This window comes from Manis javanica, chromosome 16 (genome assembly GCF_040802235.1).
Source record: "Manis javanica isolate MJ-LG chromosome 16, MJ_LKY, whole genome shotgun sequence".
NCBI lineage: Eukaryota > Metazoa > Chordata > Mammalia > Pholidota > Manidae > Manis > Manis javanica.
In genome coordinates this window covers 37,858,741-37,875,425 of record NC_133171.1, presented here as the reverse complement: position 1 = coordinate 37,875,425, position 16,685 = coordinate 37,858,741, and the positions used below count along the sequence as shown (strand labels likewise).

Sequence of the window (16,685 nt, the reverse complement as noted above, 5' to 3'; positions counted from 1 at the left end):
ATGTTTGATTAACATCCCTGCATTAGTTGTGAAAGTGTAAGGAATCCAATTGAATCATTCTTTGAGAATTCAGCCTCTTGAAGGTCCTTAGAAGAATGATGTGAGAGATTTGCCTAAACCAATGTAGAGAAAAATTTATCACCTGGTGGTATTTCATGTCAAATTATTTTCATAAAGATAATCACTACCACTGCTTGAGTGCTTACTACACAGTCAAACACTCATATTGTTTTGTATGAGATACATATTATTATACCCATTTCAGAGATGAGAAAACTGAGATTCAACCAGTTTGAGGATCTGCCTCAAGGTCTTAAGGTTGATGGTAAATATTTGCTTATTATGAACAAATAAAGCCAAAATTAGAACCCAGAACTATCTAACTCCAATGTGCAGGTAATTTTAAAGTTTTATTTTGCTGAAATTTACTCTGCATTAATCAAAGATATATTAGGATATTTCCTTTCCAATATCCTTTCTCATAAGTCCGGGTGTACAGGTGACTATGCTTTGCCCAGAGTGGTAGATGTATAACAAATACACATAGCACTGGACTACAAAATGAGGAGCAAAGGAAGGATACCCACAGGAAGAGAGAGAGGGATGTTTTGGGGCAGTTTGGATGGCAGAGCAGAATTTAAGCCATGCACTGTGAGTAGGACTAATGTTTCTGTCACTGACTTCAGCTCAGACCCATGCCTTATAGTAAGAGCTAGTGGGCTGGAGTGAAACTGCTTCTTGCTTATGGCCCGTTTGAGAGGTGTAATGAATGGTTCCTTATATAAGGCGCCCTTGTATGGAAGTATACAAGCACACAGAACAGAATCCTCCAAAGACAGAGGCCTGTGTCCAGGTTTTAAAAACCACCAACCAACCCGACTCAGAAACAGTCATGCATTCAGATGTGCAGGAGCCGAACAACTTCAGGACTGTTCCCAGCCAAACAGCACAGGGTCAAAAACAAACAGCAGCAGCTCACTCACATGAGGTTTCCAGGAATCATCCTCCCCAATATGGAAAACAGGCAAAATCTGCGTGTTAACCAATTCCAGTCTGACAGGGTAACTGTGGGTCCCCATATGGTTTGACTGTTTAATAACGGAAAAAATATGAAAATGATCCAAAACCTTGAAAGCAGGTTAGGAACTCAATGAGAAGTCAGAACATTTCAGCTGATATTCTACCACTTCCTAGGAAGCAAGCAGACAGACGCTTATTGCAACATTGCTTGTGATTAGAAAACAACCTAAATATCCGTTAATGGGAGACTGCTGATACACTAGTGCGGTCCTATCGGAGTCCACCATAAAACAAGAAAGAAGGAAGTACAGCTGGGGGCTAATGAGTACTCATAGGGCTAGTCCTCCCTGTCGTCAAGTTGAGAGAAAAAAACACATTTCCGAAAATATATGCAACTTGACAACATTTAGGTATTGAAAAATAAAGTGAAACTAAACTTGAGCAACTCTGTATCTTTTCCAGAATAAATGTATTGGAAAAAGTTCAATGAAATAATCAATGAATTTTGACACATGTGCATGCACACAGCCATGAGCCTGGGCACATGCATGCACATACAGTGAGACTACACAAATCAAGGTACAGAACACTTCCCAAATGACTGAGACTCTTTCATATCTCTTACCAGTGAACTCTTCTCAGGAAATGTTTTAGAGATAATACCCAGTCCTTGTAATTAGGTTATGTGATATGCACTTCCATACATCATTAATAGGAGCTTAATTAGTGGATGTGCTCTATAAAGCAATTTTATAATAGCATCAATAGTAGTAATGCTTAAATTCTTTACTAAGGAAGATATGATCTTCTTGGAATCTATCCTAAGCAAATCCTATGAGATGAAATAAAACACATACATATGAAGATGCTCATCACTACAAAAATGATATCTAAAAATTAGAAATTGGGGAGATGTAGGTCAAAGGATACAAACTTTCAGTTAAAGAATAAATTTTGAGGATCTAATATACGGCATGGTGACTGTACTTCACAATATAGTATCATACACCTGAAGGTTGCTGAAAGTAGATCGTAAGCATTCTCAGTACAAAAAAAAAGCAAACTATGTGAGGTGATGGATGTGTTAATTATCTTGCTTTTGGCAATTTTTCTAAAATGTGCATGCATATCAAATCATCACATTGTACACTTTAAATATATATAATTACATTTGTCAGTGATTGCTCAAGAAGGCTGGGGAAAAATTAAAGCACACACAAAAGAGTTAGAAATAGGCTAAATACCCCTCATAAAGGAATGGTTAGATTATAGTATGTCCACTTGGTGAAATGGTTTGCAGTCCTTAAAAATTAAGTCTTTAAAATTTTATGAAATGAAAATATAGTCATAGTGGTTAGGTACTAATCAATAAGGATGAGATAAAATGAGAAACTCAATATGATCCTAATTTTGAAAAGCATTACTTTTATGGAAAAACAGCTTGGTATTCTCTCTAGTTAATAGGAATATAAGAAATTTTAATTTTGTAGTCTTGCTTTCTGTAGTTTCCAAAAAATTTTATAATCTCATGTATTTCTTTTATAATCAGAAGAAAACCTGATTTCAAAAAGCAAGGAAGGAAAAGCAAAGGATTCATTGTTGTTTCAGTTATTTCAAGGATGAAGTAAACGCCTCTCCAAGGTCGACTGCGATTTCCATACAATTTACACTGGAGACTTAAGTGATGGAAACAACAATGCACAGAATAGATCGAAAGTCAAATGGATACTTCTGTGAAGAATCTTATGACACACACCTTGTTTTATAGATAATTGATAGAGGTTCATCCTTGCAGTGTTTTATCAAAAGGAAAAGACCATGGAAGCTGCATAAAATCTGTGCTATTCCTTCAGTGGGAAAAAAGGGAGAAATAAAAGAAGCTCGAGCCTCTATACTGACTCATTTTCATCTTCTTTCCAGAGTTCCCAGGAGCAGTCAAAATCCCCCAATCTGGAAGCTTCTGGAGGGAACCTGAAGTCCTCCTGACACCCACAGAACGTACACTATGTGCATAAGCAAATACTGGCCTGCTCTGTAGTAGTTTTAAAGTTCTTTACCAAAGAGAAAGATTTGAGACCAGAAGCTGCATTCCCGGTGGACCCTTAAATAACTTCTTGCTTTATTTTTTCTGGAAGTTGGAGGGAAAAATAAGTATGCCAAGATCTGTGTAACACAGTCCATATGGATGGAGCAGGAAGATATTAGAATTTTAATTTATATTTTCATCTCTTTTTAAAATTTGTTCTCTATGTATTTTAAAATAAATATTCACGTGTGTGTGTATGTGTATTCATGATCACATTTTTAAGTGGTGGAGGTACATGCAAAAAAAAAATTAGAGACAGTCAGTTTAGACCAGAGGACTCAGTCTCAATTAACTGCAAAGCATATTATAATTAATGTTTTACTGATAATAGTGAAATATTATATCAGTTTGGGATTTTAAAAAATCAGACCAGATTTAAGATTATCACTCTCTCAGTAAGCTTAAATTTTTTTTATTTTATTTTAAAGACTTTATTTTTTTTTAGAACAAGTTTGGGTTCACAGCCAAGTTAAGAGGAAGGTACAGAGATTTTCCATATACCCTTTGCTCCATGTATGCACAGCCTCCCCCATTCTCAACATCTCCCACCAGAGATACATTCGTTATTATTGATGAACCTACATTGATTAGCACACCATAACCACCCAAAGTCCATAGTTTAGGGTTCGCTCTTGATGTTGTAAATTCTATGGGTTTGGACAAATATGTAACAGGTATCCATCATTATAGCATCATACAGTGTATTTTCACTGCCCTAAAAATCCTTCTGTGCTTTGCCTATTCATTTGTCCTTCCACCTTCCAACCCCTGGCAATCACTGATCTTTTTACCATCTCCAGAGTTTTGCTTTTTCCAGAATGTCATATAATGGGAATCATAGTATTTAGCTTTTTCAGATCAGCTTCTTTTACTTAGCAATATGCATTTAAGCTTCCCATGTCTTCTCATAGCTTGATACCTCATTTCTTTTTAATGCTGATTAATATTCCATCCAACATTAAAAAGAAATGTCTGTATGTACCGCAATGTATTAATCCATTCATCTATGTTTTGGTTGCTTCCAAGTTTTGACAGTTATGAAGTGAGCTGCTTTTAAAACCATTCATGTGCAGGTTTTTATTGGACCTAAATTTTCAACTCCTTTGGGCCAGTACCAAGGAGCTTGAGTGCTGGACCATATGGTAAGAATATATTTAGTTTTTTAAGAAACTGCAAACTCTCTTCTAAAGTGGCTGTACCTTTTGCATTCCCCCTTGCAATGAATGACACAGTTCCTGTTCTGTATCTTTACCAGGGTATGGTGGTGTCAGTGTTCCAGATTCTGGCCATTCCCATAGATGTGTAGTGATATTTCACTGTTGTTTTAATTTGCATTTCCCCAATGACATATTATTATATGGAGTATCTCTTCATATGCTTATTTGCCATCTGTTTATCTTCTTTGGTGGGGTGTCTGTTAAGATCTTTGGCCCATTATTTAATCAGGTTGTTTCCATATTATTAAAGCATTTTAAGAGTTCTTTGTATATTTGAATAACAGTACTTTATGAGATGTGTTTTTTGTGAAAAACCACTGAATTATATACTTCGAGAAGTGAATTTTATGGTGTGTGAATTATCTCACTTTTAAGATCTATGAAAAAATATTGATGACTAGTCTCTATTCATATCAATCAAACTCAAATATCTGAGGAAAGGTCTGGGCATTTGAATCTTTGAAGGCTCCCTGGTGATTTTGAAGCACCACAGGATTAGAATTTGTTGCATTAAATAAACCATCAATCTTTTTTATTGTGAATTTATTGGCAGAGATTAAGAAGGTTTTGACCTTCCATTGCTCTGATGGTTAATTTTGATAGGGCGTATGTAGGAAAAGGCCTAGAGTAATTATAGCTAAATTCACCCATGCCAGAATTCACGAGTGCTATCAACAACAAAAAATTATTTCATTATATTATAATGTGTTTTTTAAAAAAACAGTTTTCCCCAGAGCTAATCAGTTATCATCTCCTCACGTATTCTCTGCATGGTAATATCACTGAAGAGCCTTCAAAGGATGTAACATTACTTTTGATTATGGTGTCAGTGTAACAATCTGCACTGTCAGGTTTTTGTTGTCTTGTTTTGCTTCCAGTCTACTCCTTATTCAAAGTCCACATGGGGATAGCCATGGTAACTCCAAGTTTTGAGGACTTCTCCCTTTGGACAATCCCGGGAGTGGGATGCAGCCTTCAGATCCTGGGTGGTCCAAAGTTGTGGGGTGGGGTGCTTGAAGTGAGCCTCAGTTAAACTATTTCACCCACCTAAGTGAAGACAAGAACCGCAACTGCTCAGTGGTTTTTAATTCTACTTTGTCATTTGTTATATTCCTACTTAATTCCAAAGAGGAAGTTGGAGAAATTTGATTGTTTGTCTAATAAAGTAGATGTAGGCCCAGAGCAGGCCTTATAAGCAAAGTATTGGATTTGCAGCATGGTTCCTTACGCAGAGAGATAGAGCCTAATAATTCCCCTCTTCACCTGGATCCTGTGTGTCACGCAGAAGCAGCAGGACAAAGCCACGCAGAAGATACAGATGCAAGAGCAAAGATCTTGTACACTCCGCTAGGAAACACCTCGTTTCTGCTAAGATATTCACATCATGTGCACATTTTTGTTATTAGAAGAGGTTTGCACCTTTGAGCAATAACCATCCTGAAACATCTAAGTAAACAATGGTTTTCAAACTTTTAATCTGCTGTTAGTAAGCATAATAGATGAAATGCAAAATACACTTCAGGAACATATGGTTATACAAAAAATATATATATTCCCACCTATAATTTTATAACTTTTTATTCCACATGAGAAAGCATATCAGAATTGAAGTAGTGAAAGTAATGTTAGCAATTATTGAATCGAGTGGTGGATATAAGTCTCTTGTTCATTGTACCAGGCTTTGCTAATACTGAATTATACTAAGTATATTAATAATTAATTTGGAGAGTCAATTCAGTAGAAATAGATTAGTATAATCTATTGAGGTCGGTTCAATATGGGATAATGCTGAATCTATTGAATTTAGAATCACTCTAATAATCTAATAATAACCTCAATTTAAGCAAACTTCTTACTAGATACTTCTGTTCTAGTTATGGTAAAATAAACTGGTACCCAACAGGCTTCCCACTATAAACAACTACAAAACTAGGTAAAATTAATTTTTTTTAAAAAAGCTGTTTTCAGACACTGGACAACATGCGGGGAGGACTATATAATTCTTGAAAGAAGGGAAAGAAACCAAATTACATACATACAAAAAAACGTTACTGATGAATTTTCTCAAAAGGAAAGAAATAATACTAATCTTATACAGCTGTTTTTAGAAAACAGAGGAAGGGAGCGCTTACAAACTTGTTTTATGAGACCAGAATTACTCTGATATCAAAACCAGAAAGAGACATTACAAAAAAGGATAACTACTGACCAATATTGTCTTGAAGGTAGACAGAAAAGTCCTGAACAAAATTCATCAAACTGGGCCCAACAACATAGAAAAAGAATAATCATTGTGATCAAATGGTACTTATTCCAGAAATACAATGTTAGTTTATTTGAATACAAATTGATGCAATTAAACAGAACAAAGAAGAAAAATCATATGTTCGTCTCCACTGATGCAGGAAAAGCATCTCACAAAATTCAACACTCATTCATGATTAAACTAAGCCAACACAGAATAAAAGGAAATTTCTCCAACCTGATAAAGGATATCTATTTATAAAATCTATAGCTGGCAATATACTTAATGGTGAAAGATTAAAACATTTTCCCCCTACGATCAAGGTCATGGCAAGTATGTCTGCTCTTAACTTGCCTAATACAGGCCTTAGATGATTTTACCAGAGGTCTTCAACAGGGTAATAGAATGAGAAATAAAAAGAGTAAAACTATAAAAGAAGTAAAGCTGTCCTCATTTGCAGATGACACAATCATGTTTATAGAGAATCTGGAACAACTTAACAAAAGCTACAAGAGCCATTAAGTGAATTTAGGAAGTACACAGGATGCAAGGTCAATATACAAAACTCAACTGTATTTCTATATATTAGCAAATGAGCATTTGAAAAAGTAAGTTTAACATAATCCCATTTAGAATAACATTAAAACTCCAAAAACTCAGGTATGGACTTAATAAGATACATGTAAGATATATACTCTGAAAAGTGTAAAACATTGCTTAAAGAATCAAAGGAGACAAATGGAAAGACATCCTGTGTCTTCTTAAGATGTCAATTCTCCAAAAATTGATCTAAGGGGATTTAACACAATCCCAGTCAGATTGCCAGAAGACTTTTTTGTAGAAATTGACAAATAGACTATAAAATTTTATAGAGATTTGAAGGGCCTAAAAGAGATAAAGCAATTCTGAAAAAAGGAAATGAAAAAAGTTGGAGGAAATACACTATGTAATTTAAAGATTGCTATAATGTTATGGTAATCAAGACAATATGGTGTTGGCATAAAGACTGACGAAGAGATCACTGAATTAGAATACAGAACAAGAGCAACCTATATATATTGACTTTTTTTTTACCAACATACCAAGGAAACTAAATGGGGAAAAGAAATAGTCATCAAATGGTGCTGAAATGATTGGCTGTTTATGCAAAGAAAAATCAGCTGTGAACCAAACACAAAAATTAATTTCTGAGATGAATCGTAGCTCTTAATCATAAAAACTGAAATCATAAAGCTTCTAGAAAAAAACAGAGGGGGTTATTTTTACAACTTAGAGATAGGTAAATATTTGTCAGGATCCACAAGGCACTAATCATTAAAAAAATAATAAAATGGACTTATCAAAATTTAAAACCTCTGTTTGTCCAAAGATACTGTTAAGACATTGAATAAGCAAGCTACACATAGAAAAATACAGCACACATAGCTGACAAAAGACTTGCATCCAGAAATATATGAACAAGTCCTATGACTCAATAATAAAAAGATGAACAACCAATTTTTAAAAAGTAGTCAAGAAGACTTCTACTTCCCAAAATATGGAACAGACATACTTTTCCTTACTCCCTCTGCTAGGTGCAACTAAAAACTCTGATATTCTATACAAAGAAAAAAGAAAAAGCCTCTGAAAAGTGGGGAGAGGACAGACTAAGGATGGACTTCAGGAACTGAGGAACAAGGTAGAGAGTTCCTGAGTTTTCTTTTTGCTTCCTATGTCCCAGACTAGATGCTGGAGAGGCCAGCATCCTGGAAATGCCAATGGGTGGGCATATACACACTCCCCTGGAAAAGCCTGCTGGCTCTAGCCAAAGGACCAGACGGGACAGCCTAGGAAGACAGAAAACTGTTATACAATAATTACTCTAGTTCAGCCAAACACTCCAGAAAAAACTGCAAGCACGATCCCATCCTCACCAGCAAAGGCCAAGTAGGAAGCCTTGACCTCTACCCTTGTGAGGTTATAATGAGGCACCCCAAGCCTCCTCCCAGCCCGACCCAGGGTGATATCAGAGGTTACAGAGCTAAAGATTTAGTCCTGGCTTTACTTGAGTCTTTGAGTCCAGTTCTTCAACTTTTTTTGTATGCTATGAGGCAATGAATTGCCTTTTTAGAGTAAACCACTTGAATGGGGTTTAATTAAGAGCCCTAATTTGACTTTAAATTATTTTTTTCGGCTACCTAAACTCTGTTATGTACTCTATTATCTAAATTTCCTATGCCTCCAGGCTTCTTACTGAACTCCTCTCTTTAATTATGTTGGCCTGCCTACCCCACTTCTGCTAGTGCCCAGCTTTGTATCCTCTACTGCATATACTCTATCACAGTGTTTTCTTGATGAAATCAATTTTATTGGGCTATAATTTGCCTGCAATAGGTATCCATTTAAAATGTACAATTCGATGAGTTCTGACTCTTGCATGTACCAGTGAAACTACAGCTACTTACAATCAATATATTGAATATTATCACACTATCAAAAGTTTCATCTTGTCTCTTGGTACTCTATTCCTCAGCCCCAATTTTTTTTGGTCACTATATTTGCATTTTCACTCTAGTTGGTATTTACTTTTACTTTGTGTCTGGCTTCTTCGGTTCAGAATGTATATTGCATTTATCTGTAGTTCATTCCTTTTTGTTGCTGCATAGTATTCCACTGTACAGATATACACTGCATTTTGTTTATCCACTTACCAGGTGATTTGGGCTGTTTCCTATCTGGACTTTTGTGAATAAAGCTGCCATGAACATTCATGTACCAAAAAAATGATGACATCAAAGTGTATTTATTGATAAGGAAAGATGTTCATGACTAATTGCTAAATGAAAAATACAGGTTACAGACAGTTTATATAATATGAGCCCATTTTGTAAAGACTATATCTGTGTAAAAAAGTAAATGCATAGGCAAAATTCCAAACTGTTAAAGATGGTTATCTCTGGGTGTTGAGATTATATGATATTTAAATCAAAAAACAAAGTGGGCAAAAGACTGGAACAATCACTCCACAAGGTAAGGTATGGGAATAAGCACATGAAAAGAGTAATCAACATCTTTCATCACCAAGGAAACACAAATGAAGCCACAATGAGATACCACTACAGATGGCACTGAATTTTGGCAAGGATATAGGGCAACAGAACTTTCATATATTACTCATGGGAATGTAAAATTGTACAAGCACTTTGAAAATTGGTCTAGCAATTTCTTGTAAAGTTAAACGTGCCTCTATCCTATGACTAAGCAAATACACTCCTAGGTATTTACCCAGAAGAATGAAAACACTGGACACAGGGAAGACTTGCGCATGAATGTTCAGAGCAGCTTTACTCATAAAGCAGAATACTCCAGGAAGGAAATCAGATTTTCCAAAATTTTACCTTGCCCTTACTCTTTTCCTAACCATGGCCTCAACAACTAGAATAACAACACACTAGAAACAACTCAAATGTCCACCAGTAGAATGAATAAACAAAATAGCTATGTCCATATAATGGAATACTACTCAGCAATTAAAAAAACTAACTTCTGATACACACAACATGTGGAAGACCATCAATGCCATTATACTGAGTGAAAGACAACAGTGGTTGTCTGTGGAGTAGGAGCAGGTGAGGATTGACTGGGATGGGCATCGAGGGATATTTGGGGGGTTATGGCAGTATTCTGTGTTGTGATGTGTGTGGTTTACACAGATAGATGCAACTGTTGAAACTCACCAAACTGTATTAAAGATCTTTCATTTTCCTGTATATAAATTATACTTCAATCAAAATGGTATAAGTTAAAAAGAAACAAAAAATCTTTTTGTTGATGTGAATTTTCAAATGTACAGCAAAAGGAGAAAATATATTATAAAGAACACTCTGTCACATTTGAGTAATCATTCACTAACTTCAGCTACTGGCAATAAATTGCTTAAGACACGTCACAACTGATCCCCACATGTTTGTGAGCAAAGAATGACTGTGTTCAGTTTCTAACGCAAGGGGTCTTTTTCCTCCTTGACAGGCCTCATGGTTTGAGAAATGGTGGTATTCTCTAGCCTTCCCGGGGATTTCAATGGAATGTTAGAATTTGACCCTTTGACACCTATTGGAAAAAATGTGGTCACTTTCAAATACCAGCAGTGCTTCATTTTTTAAGGCTTATTCCCACTCTATATTTCCTTTTTTGGAGGAAACAACCAGGATTGATTGACTGATTGATTTTTAAATAAGCTCAATATTTTTCCCATTTTTCCAGTTAAAGAACTACAGTGATAGTTGACACTTATATTTCTCTCCATGCATGTTTTGGAAGATGAACTAATGGAAGGGATGAATGAGTAGATTATTAGAATGCTGTTTTGACCAATTATTTGCTATGAGATCCTGAATAAATCTCTTAATCACTCTGACCCTCAGTTTCCACATCAATAGGAGTAAGAATACCTAATGTTATAATGAATTGTCATAATGAAAATTAAAAACTGCCTGTGAAAATGCCTTGACATGTTCTAGGAGCTCAGTAAATATTATTGTTTTACCTTGACTCCTTAATTGAAGACAAGAATGAAGAGCATTGCCCTCTCCATATTTCAGGGGTACTTTGGGGAATTTATACAAGTCTAATTTGAGCCATTTTACAGGTGAGGTAGGGATGGGTCAGTCAAGGTGGGTGGTGGTGGGAGGGCTGAGAGAGTCTCACCTTTTATCTCCTTAGAACAACATGAGCGTTTTATAATAACTGATGATGAAATACTGTCTGCAGTTTCTACTCCTCTCCATGAAAGAGTATTTGGAAAACCACTTGCTGTTGTTGTGTTGGGCTTTATTTTTTTTTCAGTGGGATGCACTGTCTGCGACTTGGCTGCTGTGCGGAAGGCCAGCTTTCCCCTTAGCTAGGTGGACACTCATGTCAGTGCAAGCTGCAGTCTTGACTCTCAAACTCTGAACAATGCTCCCCAGTGTGTGGGCAGAGAGGGAGGGCATATGGAGGCCTCTCATGTGGCCAGATGCCAGCTCTCTGCCCTTCCTTCAGTTTTGTTTAAAGACAAGAACTGTTTCTGCCTTTGTTACCCCTACAATGCACTAGACTTCACTGTGAAGCCGAGCCAGATCTCTGTAATAAATTTGCCTGGGAAGCCAAGACTGAAAAAAGAGAAAAGAACAAGGTAGAATGTTCTGAAATCTCTGACTTTCTTTTTAGAGTATTTAGGATTACCTATTCAGAAGGGACAGGGTTGCACTAAGGTGGGCACTGGAGGTTTGCAGCCTTAAGTTTGCAGGAAAAGTTTGGTTGGTTCATTTACAAGTCATCATTTACAAGTTTTCACGTTAGGGGTGAAATGTTTCCAAACTTAAAAAGAAAGGCAAACTAAAACAGGTTTAGAGTGTTACAAAATAGCACATGTGAAATAGTTGTACAGCATGGTGTAAGCCTATAGGGTAGCTGACTAAATCTTTGCAACAATTCTGCAGTGTAGGTAATATTAGTATCCCTCACTTTATAAATGAGGAAAGGAAGGCTCAAAGAGATTATGTGCTTGCTTGGTATCATATAGACAGAGAGAATAAAATTAGGTCTTGAACCATGGCCTGGCTCCAAATCTTTTCCCACTAGGCAGTCTGTCAAGGCTGCATGTCAGTTTCAATTCTTTTGAGAATGGTACAAGTTGATTCCGCTAACAGCAAACAAGCTTTGGAGTCATCTTCCCTTAAGCACAGACTGTGAGAGTGGGGATCCAGAGAGTGACAGCAAGGTGGAGGCACAGGAACCAGACAGGATATGGTGTACATGAGCAGCAATCCCTTGCAAGGCAGATTCAAGAGGCGCTTGTGATGGACGCTCTTAAGATGGATCACCTTTCACACATCTCCTTTCTGAGGTTATATCTCTTTTCCAGACTGGGAACAACCAAGCAGAGTACAGAACAAAGGAAAACAGAAACACATATCATTTCCAGTGTGTGTCAAGAGTATCATCAAAATGAGGAAGAAACTCATGAATGTACACACAGAATACATTTTTCTGGATTAAAAACAGTGTCCCTCCAAGTACAAAGTTTGTTTGACATTTTTTTGTCAGCCCAATGTGCTTTTGCTAGCAATGTTGACCACTGAATTATTTTCTTAGCACAGAATTTCCAGTAAACGTCCCACATCATTGCAAACTTCCTGTTCCCAACTACTGTTCCTCTTCTAGCCCCTTATTACAGGCAGCAGGAGAGCTGATATTCGGCAGAAAATTAACTTGGCAGGGTATGGGCTTAAAGGCATCAGCCTCCAAGGGAAGGAAGTTTTTATTTTGTTTTGTTTTGTTTTACAAAGCATTGTTTTTTACTTGTGATATGGCTTTTGAGGTTATGGATTAATTTTTGAAGATAGAGATTTTTGGTTTAGCACAGTTCTCAGTACCTGGAAAATATTCAGTACATCTTGTTGAACAGAATGTTTAACATATACTACCCTCTGACCAAATATAGAATATTTTATGGGTCATTCTTCGTTTTAGATGAGCTCATAGGAATAGGTGATTTTGGGAAATTGGGGAAATTAATTCGTGAGGACTGTGGGCCAAATTTAAATTCTGCATCTTCGAACACACTTTTAAAAAGGTGCTTTTGACCCCTTATTAAGCACAAAATAAGCGCATGACAAATGTACACCTCTTAAATCAATGATTGTCAGGCTCGGCTGCACATTGGAATCACCTGGGGCTGAAATGTATAGGAGGAATTTTTTAAAATACTGCTATCAGGCTTCAGATCCAGAAATTTTTATGTTATTGGTGATCTACAGTCTAGGTTTTAGGGTTTTTAAAACTCCCTAAGAAATTCTAATGGACAAAAAAGCTGAACATCACCATCTTAAAGGACTGAACACATGTCGCACCTACTAAGTACTAGGCACCATGCTAGCCACCTGGTACCCTTGGTTTTCCTAATGAGGAAATTAGGAATCAGAGGTTATTTGCTTAGCATCATAGAACAGTAAAGTATTAAAGTTGGAAAGCAAAAAAAAAAAAAAAGTTCCATGACCTGATACTCATCTTGCCATTTACATCATTGCAGTTAAAGGATATGCTAGTACAGAAGCCAATGCATTGACTTTTGAAAACGAAGGCATGATTAAATGGAGATTAACTCTGCTGAAAGTGAGAAGGATGCTGAAGGGTCCTCAGGATGCTGTGTGAAGCAAGTTCTTATATTTAAGTAGAAATAAAACCTGGGCACAAAGCCATTGGCTAGCTATTGCCTTCTAATGCCACATTCTGTTTTTCAAAACCCAGTAATGTCCCCTCTTGAACTGGAAATTGCAGCTTCATGTTAGGAAGGGCCTGATGTCAGCCCTATTGATTTGGCATCAGTGATGTGTTCAGCCACCGAGAAGATGGACTGGGTGACCACCATAAAGAAAACAGGGCTGAGCTGGCTCCAGCGGGGGAACTCACAGAGGCGTACAATGGCAAAGTCCTTTCACTGTCCCTGTTGGAAACCAGCAGGCTGTGGCACTGAGATGGTGTATCAGTTTCAGATACCCGAACTGCTTAGGAATCCAGAGAGCAGCTATTTGGTTAAGAAAAATGAAACTAAAAAAAAAGAAAAAGAAAAAGAAAACTTCAATCAAACCCAGCTGTAATCGTGATGGAGAAGCTCGGTGCTTGCTGGAAGGTGGCTTGTGACTTATATGTACGTATGTGTGTGAGTGTGTGCGCATGCAGGTTGTATGTGTTTTTCGGCATGAATAGCCCCTTATCCACAGTGCCATGCCTCAGGTGTCCCATCCATGCTTCCTTTTTCTCTCCAAACTTCCCTCCCTTCAAGGTCTCTCCTCCATCCCTATAAACTGTCCATTTGTTTTCTGAGAAACATATGGACTGAGTGAGCACTATTCGTGAACATTTTAGTGTCCTGTCTACAGCAAAGAGAACTGTCTATTTCAGTACAAAAGAAATATAAAGGCAAAGGCAGATAAGAAAGGGAAGCAGACAAAGAAGGAAATTGCCAAGTACAGGAAGCAACAGGCAGGTAGTAAAACTGACAGATATGGAAGAACAGACAGCATAAAACATAGACGGAATGAAACAGAGACAGGGAAAAGCCCAGAAAGAAAGAGGACAGAGACAGAAACTCAAAAAGAGCTAAGCAGAGAAAGAGAGACAGCTAGTGAGTAATGGGAAGAGAGAAAAACAGACAAAGAGCAGAGAAAACCAGACAGGAGACAGAGGTGATCAGAGATGAAGGGATAGAGACAGACATGCTGAGATGTGAGCACAGAAGTCAGAGGGAAGTGAACAGGGAGATGGAGGTGGGCAGAGAGGCAGAGGCAGGCAAGAGTGAGGGAGTTTTTTATGCATCCTTACAGAGAAACGAGATGCTGGATTGGTGTGCCAGGAGGTTCAGCCCTTCCAGGCAGGGCTGTTAAAGGGTATGAGTTTAGTCATCCTAAATAGAAATAAGATCCCTTCTTCGCCAAGCCCCAACCGTGCTGTGTTTGGAGGGCAGTCTGCTGAATGTGACTTTCTGTGCCAGCACTGCGGGCCACGGGAGGCCCTCACGGAATTGCAGCATGTTGGCGCTGAGACCCTCATGGTGGATGTGTGTGGTTTCTTGGCCAGTCCCTCTCCATTTACCCCATTTCCAGTCACAGCCTCCAGTGTTTGTGAAGGAACAACCCTGCCCTATGTTCAGTCCCTGTTGTTTTGGTGGCATTGACAGCACCTCCCGAGCACCCTCCATGGCAGGGACAGAGTACGACCCAGGCTTGTCACATGACCTGGAGCACCAGTTCCTCCTGTGTGGCTGGTAACTGCTCCGGGGAGAGGCACGGAACTCAGGGGAGGCAAAGCAGAGCCAGTTAGTCTCATTTTGGGGGTGAGTCTGGACTCCAGACAAGCCCTCAGATCCAGATTTAAACCATGGAGACATGTTGGCTGAGCCTGGGGCTGCCATCTTGCCAAACTACATAGTCTGAAAACGAAGCCAACACACTGAACTGCAGAGAGAATAAAGTGAAGAACAACTGGGTTCTTGTGGCCGCTTTTGAACACTGATCAAACAGTTCTGAAGGCAGAACTATTTCTAGACCTTTTAATTACAAAAGCCAATATATTATCTTTTTTTTTAGCGGTTTAAACCAGTTTGAATATGATTTTCTGTCACTTGCCACCAAATCCTAATTGCTATAATGCCTTGAAGATCTTGTATCACATTTTACAGAAACTGAGTTTAAGTAACTTAACTAAGATTTTAGGTAGTAAGTGGCAGCATATTTAGTAAGGTTTTATCTACCATGTTCTCCATTCAACTCACTTTTTCATTCTTTCTCCTTTATTTTATTTTTAAATTAGGCTATAGGGCCCACGTCCAATAAATGTTCTTACTCTACTGACTTCATAAGCTCTAGAATTGCCAGCCCCAAGCAATACTTATCTTTGCTCAATTAACTCCCCTCTCTATGATGTTTCTTCCTTCCTGGCCATAGTAAGCAGAATATGACAGATGTCACTGACACTTTTATTTGAACCTACTGAGTAGAACATTTTAAAAGAGAAGAGTAAAAAGATCCCAAAGGAATGCGTTTCTAATGCAAGAATTTCAAGTATTGTAACCATAAAGTGGCTAGAGGACATACTTTGTATTGCTGAACCTTTCTAGAATTCTCTGAACTGTCAGCTCTGAGCACTAGGTCCAGTATTTACAATATTTTTATGAGATTGCCAATGAAAGCTTACACAAGAATCCTGAAAAATGTCTCCCATGTAATATATTTAGAGCAGTGGCTTTCAAACCTCATGGTGCATTAAATCACTGGAGACTGTTGGAACAGACTGCAAGCCCCATGCCCAGGATTTCAGCTCCAGGGGGTCTGGGCCAGGGCCTGAGAATCTGCATTTCTGTCAAGTTCCCAAGTAATTTGGATTCCACGGGTCTGGGGGGTACCACACTTTGAAGATCAAGTTTAGATTTAAGGATACAACCTGAGAGAGATCAGCCAGGTGACATAGAACATCAACACTGCTGTGCCTTTGAAGTCAAGCCCCACCCCCACCCCGCAGCAGAGACGTGGGCTACAGCTTGAGGTGCAACCTGGACAACAGTGGGAGGGCCCAGGGGGTCCCCGGGTGAGCCCACTTG

The 16,685-nt window shown here is 38.0% G+C and overlaps 2 long non-coding RNA genes across 2 annotated transcripts in view; one reads left to right on the top strand and one right to left on the bottom strand.

The window, feature by feature from the left end:
• Positions 1-5,729, top strand: part of LOC108394480 (uncharacterized) — a 33,667-nt gene extending 27,938 nt beyond the window's left edge. Inside the window, exon 11 of the long non-coding RNA XR_012126277.1 lies at positions 2,570-5,729. This is a non-coding gene — a long non-coding RNA (uncharacterized lncRNA). The remainder of the gene's footprint in view (positions 1-2,569) is intronic.
• LOC118969215 (uncharacterized) overlaps positions 1-16,685 on the bottom strand; it is a 45,751-nt gene that overhangs the window by 14,674 nt on the left and 14,392 nt on the right. The gene's annotated exons all lie outside the window — the stretch shown is intronic.